Source organism: Bos taurus, chromosome 5 (assembly GCF_002263795.3).
Source record: "Bos taurus isolate L1 Dominette 01449 registration number 42190680 breed Hereford chromosome 5, ARS-UCD2.0, whole genome shotgun sequence".
In the NCBI taxonomy this organism is placed as follows: Eukaryota; Metazoa; Chordata; class Mammalia; order Artiodactyla; family Bovidae; genus Bos; species Bos taurus.
This window is the reverse complement of record NC_037332.1, coordinates 51,894,389-51,908,184: the sequence shown is the minus strand read 5'-3', so window position 1 is coordinate 51,908,184 and position 13,796 is coordinate 51,894,389. Positions and strand designations below refer to the sequence as shown.

Here is a 13,796-nt window from a genome sequence, read left to right as displayed (position 1 = left end):
TATGTAACAATATTCAATTAGAATTCGCAGACTTAATATTTGCAATTGTAACCATTCATAGGTTGCCTGCACATCTATATCTACAGTAATTTGTAATTTGCTGAAGCATGAACCTGAATCATACCTACTTTAATGCTGATAAATGAGGCCATGTCATTTACCCAGTGTGCCTGGCCATCCACGGGCCTTCAATTCTCAAGGCAGCTTTGTGGTTCTCTATCATCAACTGTGTAACCCCCACTAATGGTCTGAATGGGATTCATGACTTTTTTCAGTTGTAATTTATGACATTTTGTAGACAGACTTTCAAAAGTTTTCTTTATAATCCCTCTTTCCCAAAGTACCCCCAAAATATAAAACATGTACTACTTGATTTTCAAATATTTAAATATTTGACAGTATAACATGAATCACCTGAAGGAGTGGCTAGTAATCAGGGTCAGATAACAGAGAGCTTTGGTAAAATGAATCAAAAGTAAAGAAAAACATTTCCTACATAAAGTGAGAGTTCTGGATAGTTAAAATTAATAGCAGAAAGAAGATTAATCATGTCATAATATAAAAAGATATTTTCTAATTTTGAAAAAAAAAAAGTGAAGTGAAAGTGAAGTGGCTCAGTCGTGTCCGACAAACAAAAACAGGTCTTTGTGCAACAAGAACAGATCCCTCTTTCCCATCATTATCACCTTGGCCTCTCTCTACCTAACCAGAAAATGTGAGATAAAAATGATTGTCTGAGGAAGAACGGAATTTTGGGTTCTAGTCACATTTACTTTATCCAGATATATCAGGGCCAATACAGTTATGAAGTGGGTCAATGTCATGACTTGCCATGGTCACATGTGACTGAAGGCAAAGGGTGAAGTTGGAGAAAATTTAGAAGAGCTTCACATTTTTCAGAAAAAGCAAGGGACAGATGAGAAATACACTAATTCATATTTCCAGGCCTCCATTTTCTTCACATTGTTCAAAAACATGGAAAGCCTTATAGATGGTTCTTTAATTTCATTTCTCCCCATTGAATATTTTTAACAATGATAGCATTTTCTCCAGATGTTTATCTCTAATTAGTTTCTAGACCCTAGTCATCTTCTTAATCAGTTCCCCCCTGTGTCTTATTGTTACTATCTTAATCGAAGCCTTTATTCTGGTTTGTGGGGTTGGAATAACCTCCTAATTTGTCTCCCTGAGTGGTCTCATGCCTTGGAGCTTCTCCTCCTGTTTGCTATCATGATCCTAAAAAGAAAAAGCTATAAAAATGTCCTATTATAGAAGGAAATCTAAATTCTTGCTGGTAATACAGACAGTCGTTTATGATAAGACCTCAACCCACCCAGCTTCATCTTTCCTCTTCCCACCCTCTTCAGAGATACACAGACCCAACTCCAGTCACACCTAATGATTTAATCCTCCTAGGACTTGATATGCCCTGTCCTATCTCCTTATCTTTGGATACATTTTACCTTTGCCTAAAATATTTTCCTTTCAAACCTCAGAACAAACGTTACCACTTCTAAATCATAAGCCTTTGTGATTCATCCAGTCAACATAATAGATGGAAAACATACTTTTTCCATACTTCTATATGGGGAACACATGTATACCTGTGGCGGATTCATTTCGATATTTGGCAAAACCAATACAATATTGTAAAGTTTAAAAATAAAATAAAATTTAAAAAAATAAAAAAAAAACCTATCTTATTGCATTATGATTATTTATTAACCTGTTTGTTTCTCTCACTTAACTATGATGTACTGAAAAAATATTAGCATACATTTTGTTTCCTCAGTGCTAAGCCGTATTTCATTCCAGGTACATAAATGATGCCTGCTGCTACTGCTGCTGCTGCTGCTGCTAAGTCGATTCAGTTGTGTCCGACTCTGTGCGACCCCATAGACGGCAGCCCATCAGGCTCCCCCGTCCCTGGGATTCTCAAGGCAAGAACACTGGAGTGGGTTGCCATCTCCTTCTCCAATGCATGAAAGTGAAAAGTGAAAGTGAAGTCGCTCAGTCGTGTCCGACTCTTAGTGACCCCATGGACTGCAGCCCACCAGGCTCCTCCGTCCATAGGATTTTCCAGGCAAGAGTACTGCAGTGGGGTGCCAAAATGATGCCTAATACTTACTAAATGAAAGGATGAAATGAGGAATGGGTAGGTGGATGGATAAATGAACAAATTAATGTATGAATATAAGGGAAAAGTGATAAGTAATTTCAGAAGGGAAACTAGAGATACTATTTGGATTCTCTGGGAATAGCAAGAGGAATGATTAAGTGACCCAAAAGGTCAGTACCTCCATTTAAAAAAAAATTATGATTATTCCCATGATGCTGTGGTTTCAAAATTTGAAATTATAGATATGCATGGGTCTTGACATCAGCTTCACATTTGTACCTCGGATATTTAAATTTATTCTCATTTGGAGAAGGTCTGATTTTTAAAATGAAATTAATTCAGGAAAATAATAATGCAAGAAGATAATAGCAATCTGTGGTGCTTTAATTGGTTTTAGACTAACCACTTGGGATGTAGGAAATGTCCAAATAGATACATCAAGGTTCATTCTGGCATATTCATTACAGTTAATATTTCAGTTTAAAATTATCCTAATTAAAAAAAATCACTCTCTTGAGTAATTTGCATACTTCTGCTTAACACTGTCAGGATATTTTCTCATGAAATACTATGTGGTGACAATTACCCTACATCTAGGTATTACATGTTCACTTGCATCAGGTATGGTGGTACAAATGAAATATCAATTTTCCTATGATGTAACAAAGTAACAGATACCACGATGAGCGCTTTGTTCCCAAAATACTGTACATGCAATCTCTCTCTCTCCACCATACATGCTATAGACATACTAACTTAATTTATAGCCTCCATATTTAAGATGCCTCACCCTTCCAACCACCACTTTATTTTTTCAAATAAAGAGACTAGTATTTTTAAAGGCAAACAAGTTCATTTTTGCTTAGCAAAATGCAGCTGACTGCATTTTCTGGTCTACATTCTAATGCCAAAGACAGTGAATCATTCTGCTCCTCAGGGAAACCTGGAATCACCCTTCCTTTGCATTCATTCCTCAGGTCATAATTGCCAGCATCAGTAGACAGCTGAGTGCACATCCATTTTCTTTTGCAATCCTCATGATTATTATGTGAAATTTTTCAACTTTTACAATTTATTGTTAGTCTTTGTTACTAAGTACTATTATCTCCAGGTTATAGTTGAAGAAACTGAAGCTCAGATAACTTAAAAGTGAAGCTTCTCAAAGAAGCATATAAGTGTAAGTGATACTCTGGGGGCTGTGATCCCTATTTGGGGGGCTTTAAAACTAGTGAAACAGGTCCTGCATACCTGGTTCTTCCATTCATTTGTTTGACTAATATTTACTGAGCACATAATAAGTGGCAGGCACTGTCCTTTGTATGGGGGGAAAAAAATCACTGCTCCTGTGAAACTGACAATCTAGAGAGCCAGACAAATGACAGACATGACCCGTAAAATTTTTAAGTATGTTAGGCCATGCCAACAGAAAGTTAAGAGAAACAAAAGGATTTTTGAGGCAGGAATATGCAAGTTCAGTTAGATGGGGAAGGCTTGCTGAGAATGTGAAATTGCAGGAAACACCCACAGAGATAAGAGAGCCAATCAAGCTGACATCTGGAGGAAGAACATTTCAGGCGGAAGGAACAGCATGTGCAAATGTCCAGAAACAAGAAAAGTAAGAAGGGCAGGGTGGTGGCAATGGAGTAAGCAGTGAGGAGAGTGGTAGTAGATGAAGTCACAGACGTTTGTTCATTTGTTCATTCATCTATTTCTTTGTTTATTCCACAAGTGTTATTGCTCCTATGTTACTAGGGTAAAAGGGGGCAATGCAGATACTATCCTTGTTCTCATGGGGGCACAAAAAGAAACCACATTGAAGTTATCAGAAACACACATGGCTTTGTATGCTCCTCCCTCTAGAAGCCTCATTCCTGGAAGTTGGACCTGGAGAGAGCCTAAGTACATATGTGAACGAGACCACGATGACTTCTTTTCATAATGGACTCTCTTCCTATTCAAATATTTATTCTTATAACTTAGAGGGCTACTGTTCTTTCTGTTTAGACAATGAAGGCTTGCAGTGTTTTAAGGAAGAGGGTAGTCAGGGACTGTATCCACACACATAGGGCAAGCAACAGAAGTTTTTCCTGGCAAATGTTTTCCACTGACTGGTGGCAAAGAGTTCCTGCATAACATGAGTTACATTCACTCCTACTGCAGCTAAATTGAGACATCTCCTAGTATAGAAAACCAATCCAGAAATAAGAAGGTCACTCATCCCTCCATTGTAGCACTTAGTTTTTCATGTCTACAAGAAAAGCTTTAAAGCCATGTTCCCTCCCCCTAACTATTCAGCTGTTCTTGAGCTATTGAAGTTAAAGAGAAATGTGAGTTCAGTCATGAGAAAAAATACCATATCTCTGCTTTTAGAAGATTCTGAAAGAAAGAGATGGAAAAGCAGCTAAACTAATATCCAAAGTACAGGGGAAAGAATATCTTAGGTGCTACCCCATCCATGGCAAACTCATTTGAAATGTGTACTAGAGGGAAAGCCAAAAACTATTTGGTCCATTTAGGCTCTTCTACTCAAATATTTATTCTTACAACTTAAAGGGTAGATTGCCTGCATTTCATCCCAGCTCCATTGCTTATTAGCTCTGAAACTTTGGGCAACATTTTCATTTCTCAATCTCCTCATGCATAAAATGAAGATAATAATCATGACTATCTCATGACATGTTTGTGAGGATTAAGTGAACTAATATGTGTTAAGTGCTTATAATACTTCTTGATAATACTGAAAACTTAGTTATTTTTACTAATTCTAGTAAAAAGGGAAGTAGCATGAAGCAGTAATGTATGCAGAAAGTCACTTATGTGATTTCTTCATGAGGAATTAAACCTTTTATTAGGAAATATCCCTCCTTAACAGTAATTGTTGCCACAAATTCTTCTTTACTACTAGTATTACTGTATCACTTTTTGTTAGGTTAGTTTTTACATAGTGTATTTTTTCTGGTTTTTTTTTTTTTTAATTTTGTTTTCCCTTATTTTTATAGTTCAGAGGCACTATATATAACAGGTACTCCTGTTAAATAACATATACTTGTGTTTTGATTTTTTGATCCAGATTGACAATCATTGTATTTGCCTGTTATTAATAATTGGGTCATTCAGGCCTGGGGGATTTGGTATAATCACTGACAAATATGGGTTAATAACTACCAAGTACTTGCTATTTGTTTCACTTATTCTAGATTCCATTTTCCTCTCCTTTGCCTTCTTTTGTTAACACTGACAGTTACCTCCAAGGCTTTAGTAACTCCCAAGTCTGGACTAATCTCTCTTGCTCTTCACCACCACTTCTCCACCCTTCCTCCCTGCTCCCCACCCCTCGACCTTGGATTCTAGACTAGATGCTCTTCCCTTTCTTGTGGACTTTTCAGTGCCTCCAGGTATACCACCTTATAATTTGTCAAATTCTTCAATCTCCTTTTGGGGGCAGGAAAGAAGAAAGGGGTACCTTGACCATATTACTAAATATCCATTACTAAAAGTGAAAGTCAAGTTATGTGGGATCAGTTTTAATGATGAACTTGGTGTTGATTAGTCATCCAACAAATTAAGTAACAGTTCAGATTTACTTTGGTATTTACCTGCATCATACCTCTGCATTATAATCATGTTTAACTCAAGTCTTCTCTTCAAACTTACTTTCATCTAATGGTCAGACTAGAAATTAAGTTGCTTATACTTCACTGACTATATTTTCTAGTTTGCCTTGGATAATCCTGATTTACACCTGTCGTCCTGACTTCCTGTTGGGTCTACCCTGGAAATAAGGCCTCAGGACCATAAATTCTATTATCACCTACATAGAGTAATTACCCTTATTGTGGAAATTTGAATTTTAATAAATAATTCCTGAATGTTGAAATCTTTAAGCTATGAATGAATGACTCTCTGATACAAGAATATCAGCCACTGAAATTCAGGCAAAAGGGGAACATAACTTGAAGCATAAAACATTTCTGAAACCCATTAAATCACATGAAATTGCTAATAAATTTTTAAGGCTGGCATTGAAGAAGGGTTCCTAGATATAGCTCTGTACTAAGTTCTTCAACCTTTCCATCATAAAAATGAGACATAGAGGTTGTAATGTGAAAAATTGACTATAATATTATTAGTTAGTACTATAATCCAAGGTCATGAACTCTGAAAAGCAAATTAACACTATTGCATAGACTATTACTTTTAAGATAAAATATTTGTTATAATAAAAAGGCAAATAGGCTTTGTACAAAATCTAGGTCTATTTCAAAACACTGTCTTAAGTATAGGGTTCATTTCCTGAATTTGGGGGGTTATGTCTATTAGTTTATAAGTAAAAATTCTATTATGATGGAACTTTCCCAATTTTGCCCAAACTTGAAAAAGGCAATCATTTGTAAATTTCAATTTCTCCCAATTAAAAAAAAGTTTACATGTTTGACTCATATGAATGCTCATTAACTGATGATGAGGAGGAGGAAAATGATGAATTTAGGATTTTCAGAAAATTAGGCAGGCAGTAATTATAAGCAATGGTTAAGAGCATGGGATTAAGAACATCAACCAGCCAGGGAGCTTATCCTGAGGTAGCTATTTGTCAACTGTGCAGCCCTATTATTTCACTCTCAAAAACCCCTCCGTTTTCTTCCCTATCAGTTCAGTTCAGTCACTCAGTCATGTCTGACTCTTTGTGATCCCATGGACTGCAGCACGACAGGCTTCCCTGTCTATCACAAACTCTGGGAGCTTATTCAAACTCATGTCCATTGAGTCAGTGATGCCACTCAACCATTTCATCCTCTGTCGTCCCCTTCTCCGCCCTCCTTCAATCTTACCCAGCATCAGGGTCTTTTTCAAATGAGTCAGTTCTTGGCATCAGGTGGCTAAAGTATTGGAGTTTCAGCTTCAGCATCAGTCCTTCCAATGAATATTCAGGACTGATATCCTTTAGGATGGACTGGTTGGATCTCCTTGCAGTCCAAGGGACTCTCAAGAGTCTTCTCCAACACCACAGTTCACAAGCATCAGTTCTTCAGCATTCAGCTTTCTTTATTATCCAACTCTCACATCCACACATGACTACTGGGAAAACCATGGCCGTGACTATATGGGCCTTTGTTGGCAAAGTAATGTCTCTGCTTTTGAATATGCTGCCTAGGTTGGTCATAACTTTTCTTCCAAGGAGTAAGCATCTTTTAATTTCATGGCTGCAGTCACCATCTGCCCAAAAAAATAAAGTCAACCACTGTTTCCCACCTATTTGCCATGAAGTAATGGGACCAGATACCATGATCTTTAAGCCAACTTTTTTACTCTCCTCTTTCATTTTCATCAAGAGGCTCTTTAGTTCTTCACTTTCTGCCATAGGTGTGGTATCATCTGCATATCTGGGGTCATTGATGTTTCTCTCAGCTATCTTGATCCCAACTTGTGCTTTATCCAGCCCAGCGTTTCTCATGATGTGCTCTGTATATAAGTTAAATAAGCAGGATGACAATATACAGCCTTGACATACTCCTTTCCCAATTTTGGAATCAGTCTGTTGTTCCATGTCCAGTTCTAACTGTCGCTTCCTGACCTGCATACAGATTTCTTAAGAGGCAGGTCAGGTGGTCTGGTATTCCCATCTCTTGAATAATTTTGCACAGTTCATGGTCATCCACATAGTCAAAGGCTTTGGCAGAGTCAATAAAGCAGAAATAGATGTTTTTTTGGAACTCTTTTGCTTTTTCAATCATCCAATGGATATTGGCAATTTGGTCTCTGGTTCCTCTGCCTTTTATAAAACCAGCTTGAACATCTGGAACTTCACACTTCACATATTGTTGAAGCCTGGCTTGGAGAATTTTGAGCATTACTTTACTAGCATGTGAGATGAGTGCAATTGTGTGGTATTTTGAGCATTCTTTGGCATTGTGTTTCTTTGGGATTAGAATGAAAACTGACCTTTTCCAGTCCTGTGACCACTACTGCATTTTCCAAATTTGCTGGCATATTGAGTGCAGCACTTTCACAGCATCATCTTTTAGGATTTCAAATAGCTCAACTGGAATTCCATCACCTCCATTAGCTTTTTCTTCCCTATACAATTAGATAATCCCTATCTCATCCCACTACTGTGAAGATTAAATGCAATAATGCCTGTAGTGAGAATACAATAAATCCTAACAAACACTTTGATTCAGTACTTGAAAATAAATATTTTCAAAAACATAAGTTTAGGCCCCATTTCATTGCCCTCAGGAGGCTCTGCCCAAACTTCTTTTCTTCACTTTACAGCAGAGGTGGGAACCTCTGCCTTAGAGAACTAGAGGGGAATGTTACAATTTTGGGGTAGAAAACTCTGGATTTGAGACTATAGCATTGCTTTTCCAGCCAGTACAGAGCTGTTTGGAGGCTGGTAGGGATGGTGAGGCCTGAAACAGCTTCTGGAATTTCTGAGCAGCCCTGGTCAATACCAGATGGACCCAGTAGTTTTGAGTTACATGGACAGTCTACTGTGGCAATCAGACTTCTCACTACTGGATCCTCCAAGCTGGCTCAATGTTTATGTTATTGGGTTTGCCTTTGAGTACTTTTCCAGCAGTCAGTTTCATGACTGCTCTGGCCATGTCTACTTCATCAGCCCCGAAGTTACTCAGTTCATCAAGTGCACTGGCAGCCCAGCAGAGACTGCCATGTTCCTTGAACCCTTGGACCTCCCCAATAAGAGTTATATTTTTAGCCATCAATGATAGTTCCAACCACACAGCTGGGGGAACCCACTGGAGCTTTTTTGGTTTATCTGCAAGATAAAAATGGTCTTTTTCATTATGATTCTTATGGTAATAGTAACTCACTCCATGTGAAGCAGGTAGCAGAGAAACTGGAGGCTTTCTTAGGCTTTCTTCTCTTTATGGAAGAGAAAACTCCTGCTCAACAAAACAGCTATGACTGTGGGATGTATGTGAAATGGAACACTGAGGCCTTGTGTCAGAACTTCTTTAGACAACAGCCAGAATCACTACTGCAGCTACTCGCTCCTACATACATCACAGAGAAGAGAGAAGAATGGAAAGATCTCACTGCCAGACTTGCTAAAAATGAGCTGTTGAAATATATTTGACTTTTGAAGTCTCTTCCTTCTGCTGTCCCCAAGTGTTGGAGGCTGCAATCTCAGTGCCTGAGGGAAGATGCCTCGGAGAGGAATGCTTAGAATGCTTACCTTCTCATGAAAGAATGTTGTCTTCTGCATTATTCTAGTGGAAAGTGTCACTTTAACCCTAACTTCAGAGCAATATGTTCTGTAAAGATGTCTTCAAAATATGCACAAAAATTGATTAATTCCCTTTTGGGCTCCCTTATACACATTCAGTTCAGTTCAGTTCAGTCGTTCAGTCATGTCCGACTCTTTGCGACCCCATGAACTGCAGCACGCCAGGCCTCCCTGTCCGTCACCAGCTCCTGGAGTTTACCCAAACTCATGTCCATCGAGTCGGTGATGCCATCCAGCTATCCTATCCTCTGTCGTCCCCTTCTCCTCCTGCCCCCAATCCCTCCCAGCATCAGAGTCTTTTCCAATGAGTCAACTCTTCGCTTGAGGTGGCCAAAGTACTGGAGTTTCAGCTTTAGCATCAGTCCTTCCAAAAAACACCCAGGACTGATCTCCTTTAGAATGGACTGGTTGAATCTCCTTGCAGTCCAAGGGACTCTCAAGAGTTTTCTCCAACACCACAGTTCAAAAGCAAGCATCAATTCTTCGGCGCTCAGCTTTTTTCACAGTCCAACTCTCACATCCATACATGACTACTGGAAAAACCATAGCCTTGACTAGATGGACCTTTGTTGGCAAAGTAATGTCTCTGCTTTTGAATATGCTATCTAGGTTGGTCATAACTTTCCTTCCAAGGAGTAAGCGTCTTTTCATTTCATGGCTGCAGTCACCATCTGCAGTGATTTTGGAGCCCAAAAAAATAAAGTCTGACACTGTTTCCACTGTTCCCCCATCTATTTCCCATGAAGTGATGGGACCAGATGCCATGATCTTAGTTTTCTGAATGTTGAGCTTTAAGCCAACTTTTTCACTCTCCTCTTTCACTTTCATCAAGAGGCTTTTTAGTTCCTCTTCACTTTCTACCATAAAGGTGGTGTCATGTGCATATCTGAGGTGATTGATATTTCTCCCGGCAATCTTGATTCCAGCTTGTGCTTCTTCCAGCCCAGCGTTTCTCATGATGTACTCTGCATATAAGTTAAATAAGCAGGGTGACAATATACAGCCTTGACATACTCCTTTTCCTATTTGGAACCAGTCTGTTGGTCCATGTCCAGTTCTAACTGTTGCTTCCTCACTTGCATATAGGTTTCTCAAGAGGCAGGTCAGGTGGTCTGGTATTCCCATGTCTTTCAGAATTTTCCATAGTTTATTGTGACCCACAGAGTCAAAGGCTTTGACATAGTCAATAAAGCAGAAATAGATGTTTGTCTGGAACTCTCTTCGTTTTTCCATGATCCAGCAGAGGTTGGCAATTTGATCTCTGGTTCCTCTGCCTTTTCTAAAACCAGTTGAACATCTGGAAGTTCATGGTTCACGTGTTGCTGAAGCCCGGCTTGGAGAATTTTGAGCATTACTTTACTAGCGTATGAGATGAGTACAATTGTGCGGTAGTCTGAGCATTCTTTAGCATTGCCTTTCTTTGAGGTTGGAATGAAAACTGGCCTTTTCCAGTTCTTGGTTTATTCCAAAGAAAAAAGATTGATCTCTAAAACAAATTGAGAATATGTGAAATCTAGAAGCAAGAAAAAAATCGTAGAGCAACCAAAACTTACCGCACAGCCCACATATTTCAAGAGATCAACTGGCTAGAAGCAGATCAAGACCTAACCTAATTCAAGATTGAAGTATTATCAGTTACTCAGTTCTGTGATACCTATTCTATTCAACAAGCAAAAGCTTTCCCAGTATAACCTTTGCCAATACTTGATAGAGATGGTGTTAGCCCATAGTCACCCATCTGATTCCTAGAGCACTTTAAGAAAGGGGGAATCTTAAATAACTTTGTTGAAAGTTTGTCACAGACATTTGTCTGTGGTGGACCTCTTGTTTTACATCTGAAACTTACTAAAAGTTGGTTTATTTTTGAGATATAAAGGAGAAAAAGTGACCTTTCTCAACTCTCACTTAATTCAAAATGCAGACGATATAATTTTTGAAATGTGGAACAGGAGTAAAAAGAAATGCTACTCCTTCTACAAGGAAAAATAAAAAACAAAAACATGTTTAGCTACTCCAGATTATTCTCATTATTCCACTGTTATAAAATATGAACTCTAATTATATAACAAGGCATTAAATGTAAATGCATTTCTGGCTCTTTGATAATATCATTGTCCTTTCAATGCTATGCATCTTCTGGGTCAAGTCCACTTTATTTTCAAAGGTTATATAAGAGTGAGGATAAATTATAAAGAAGGCATATTATGGACCTATATATAAGACCTATATATATAAGACCTATATATATAGGACCTATATATATATAAGACATATATAAGACCTAATGTAGTGTATTTCCTGAGATCAAAAACTTACGTATAACATATTTTGTTTGAAATATACTGAGGTTAAAAAATCACTTAAGTTTTATTTGTTATGCCATAAATAGGAATTATTGGCCTCTGCTAATTGCTGAATGTCTATAAACGCTTCCAGTATCAGTTTCTACTTGGTGTTTTTGTGATTTAGTGAGAGCATTAATGTTGTATTAGCAATAGCAGAATGGGCAAGGGGAGCTCCACATTCAATAAAACAGTCCTTTACTGCTGCAGCAACTAATCTCATCTCACATTGCTATAGGCAAACAATTGCAACAAATTTACCTGAAAAAAAAAAGAACCCCCCCCCCCCATACCTAGCATGTAAACCACAACATAACATCCCTCCCTTTCAAGTTAACAATTTAACCATAAATGGATACTTTCTGTGAGTCCTCCTTGAATTGTATCAGTGAATATAAAAGTATCAGCGAAGTTAATGTCAACAATAGGCAGGGGAAAAAAAAAAAAAAAAGCCACCTTTACTTTGTAACTTCAAGAAATCCTCAAAAGAAGCTGCTGAAAAGCCACCAAAGGAGAAACTGTTTCAGTTCCTGCAGCATAAACCTGGGAAAGATACCTTTATAACTGATTAATACAGAAGTTCCCACTAGGCTTATCTATCTTATCTTTAATAGGTAACTGGAAAGGCCCAGATCCTGTGACTATTACAGGCCCTGGAATCCACTTACTCCATCTCTATGGTTTAGGATGAATTTTTGTAGCTAATCCAAAGGGGAGGGAATGGGTACACATAGACCAACCTCAAGGAACTTGTGTTTTTTCTTTAAAACCTTTGTTTCAATGTGCATGGAGGTGGTAAAAGAAGTCTTGAGAAATCTCTGTGTCAGTATTTATTTAACAAGACTGACTCCTGTGGAATAATAGTGTTTATGTTTGAGTTGTGAGGAAACTGGTCCACTTTTTGAGCCTATTAGTAACTTGCTTGATTCATCTATTTCACTTAACAAGGCCATATAGCCCTTGCATTCAGCCAAGAGTTCTTTTAAGTGCTTTACAAATATTAACTCATTTAATCCAAATACGGAAACTATATGGTAAGTGCATTGCTGCCCCAATCCCACAGATGTGCAAATTGAGGAGCACAGATGTAAAGCAATTTGCTCAAGTCCATCAATTACTCAGTTGCACAACAGGGATGTGAACTCAAGTAATCTAACTTCTAGACAGTTGGTTTCTTAATCATTATACCATCCTTGAAGACTTCTCAATGGAACGCAGCTTCCATTTCTCATTGAAGCAAATGAGATCCATTGTGAAAAGACAGACAGACATTCCTGACAATGTATCCACTGAGAGTGGTTAAGGCAATGCTAATATAACTCTGGGATCCTTCCTAGAGTTTTCAACAATTTTTTTTTTTTTTTAATGTAAAAGTCCTACTAAATTAAACATAGACTATTTACTCCCCTCCCAAAAAACAAAGCTTCTTTGTTTACATGTTAGGCTAAGCAGCTAGGCATAGAGCTCCACAGTGTTTTTATGACTCTACTTCTTAGCTCTGTTGTATGTGGTATAACTAAGGAGTGAGATTGTTTTCTTTGGTGTTGTAACAGGTTTTTGTTTTTTTTTTTTTTTTCTTATCAAAATCACATACTTAGACATAGATGATTTAAGATTACAACTTTTCAAACTACTTGTCTGCTTTACATATCTTATTAGAAGATTGCCCTTTCCAAAGTAAGCTTGTATCTAATAGTCATAATAAGAAGAATGTAGACTAAAGAGATCAGAAAATATGTCAAAACTTCTACTGTAGATAGGAAAATATGTAATTCGAAGAGACTTCTCCATTCAGCAGAAATATTGTGATTATATTTGTCTTTGGATATCCAGTTCCTGATACAATGACTGGCGTTGAATATATGTTCAATAAGTGCTTAGTAAATAATGATTCAGATTTGATTTTGTTTTCCTATATCTATTGATAGGAACTATATCCATCCTAAAGGAGATCAGTCCTGGGTGTTCATTGGAAGGACTGATGCTGAAGCTGAAACTCCAATACTTTGACCACCTCATGTGAAGAGTTGACTCATTGGAAAAGACCCTGATGCTGGGAGGGATCGGGGGCAGGAGGAGAAGGGAG

General features: G+C 37.9%; 1 protein-coding gene and 1 pseudogene across 1 annotated transcript in view; one reads left to right on the top strand and one right to left on the bottom strand.

The window, feature by feature from the left end:
- Window positions 1-13,796, bottom strand: part of TAFA2 (TAFA chemokine like family member 2) — a 564,942-nt gene that overhangs the window by 17,457 nt on the left and 533,689 nt on the right. The window lies entirely within an intron of this gene.
- On the top strand, window positions 8,524-9,218 carry LOC101903699 (sentrin-specific protease 8-like; annotated as a pseudogene).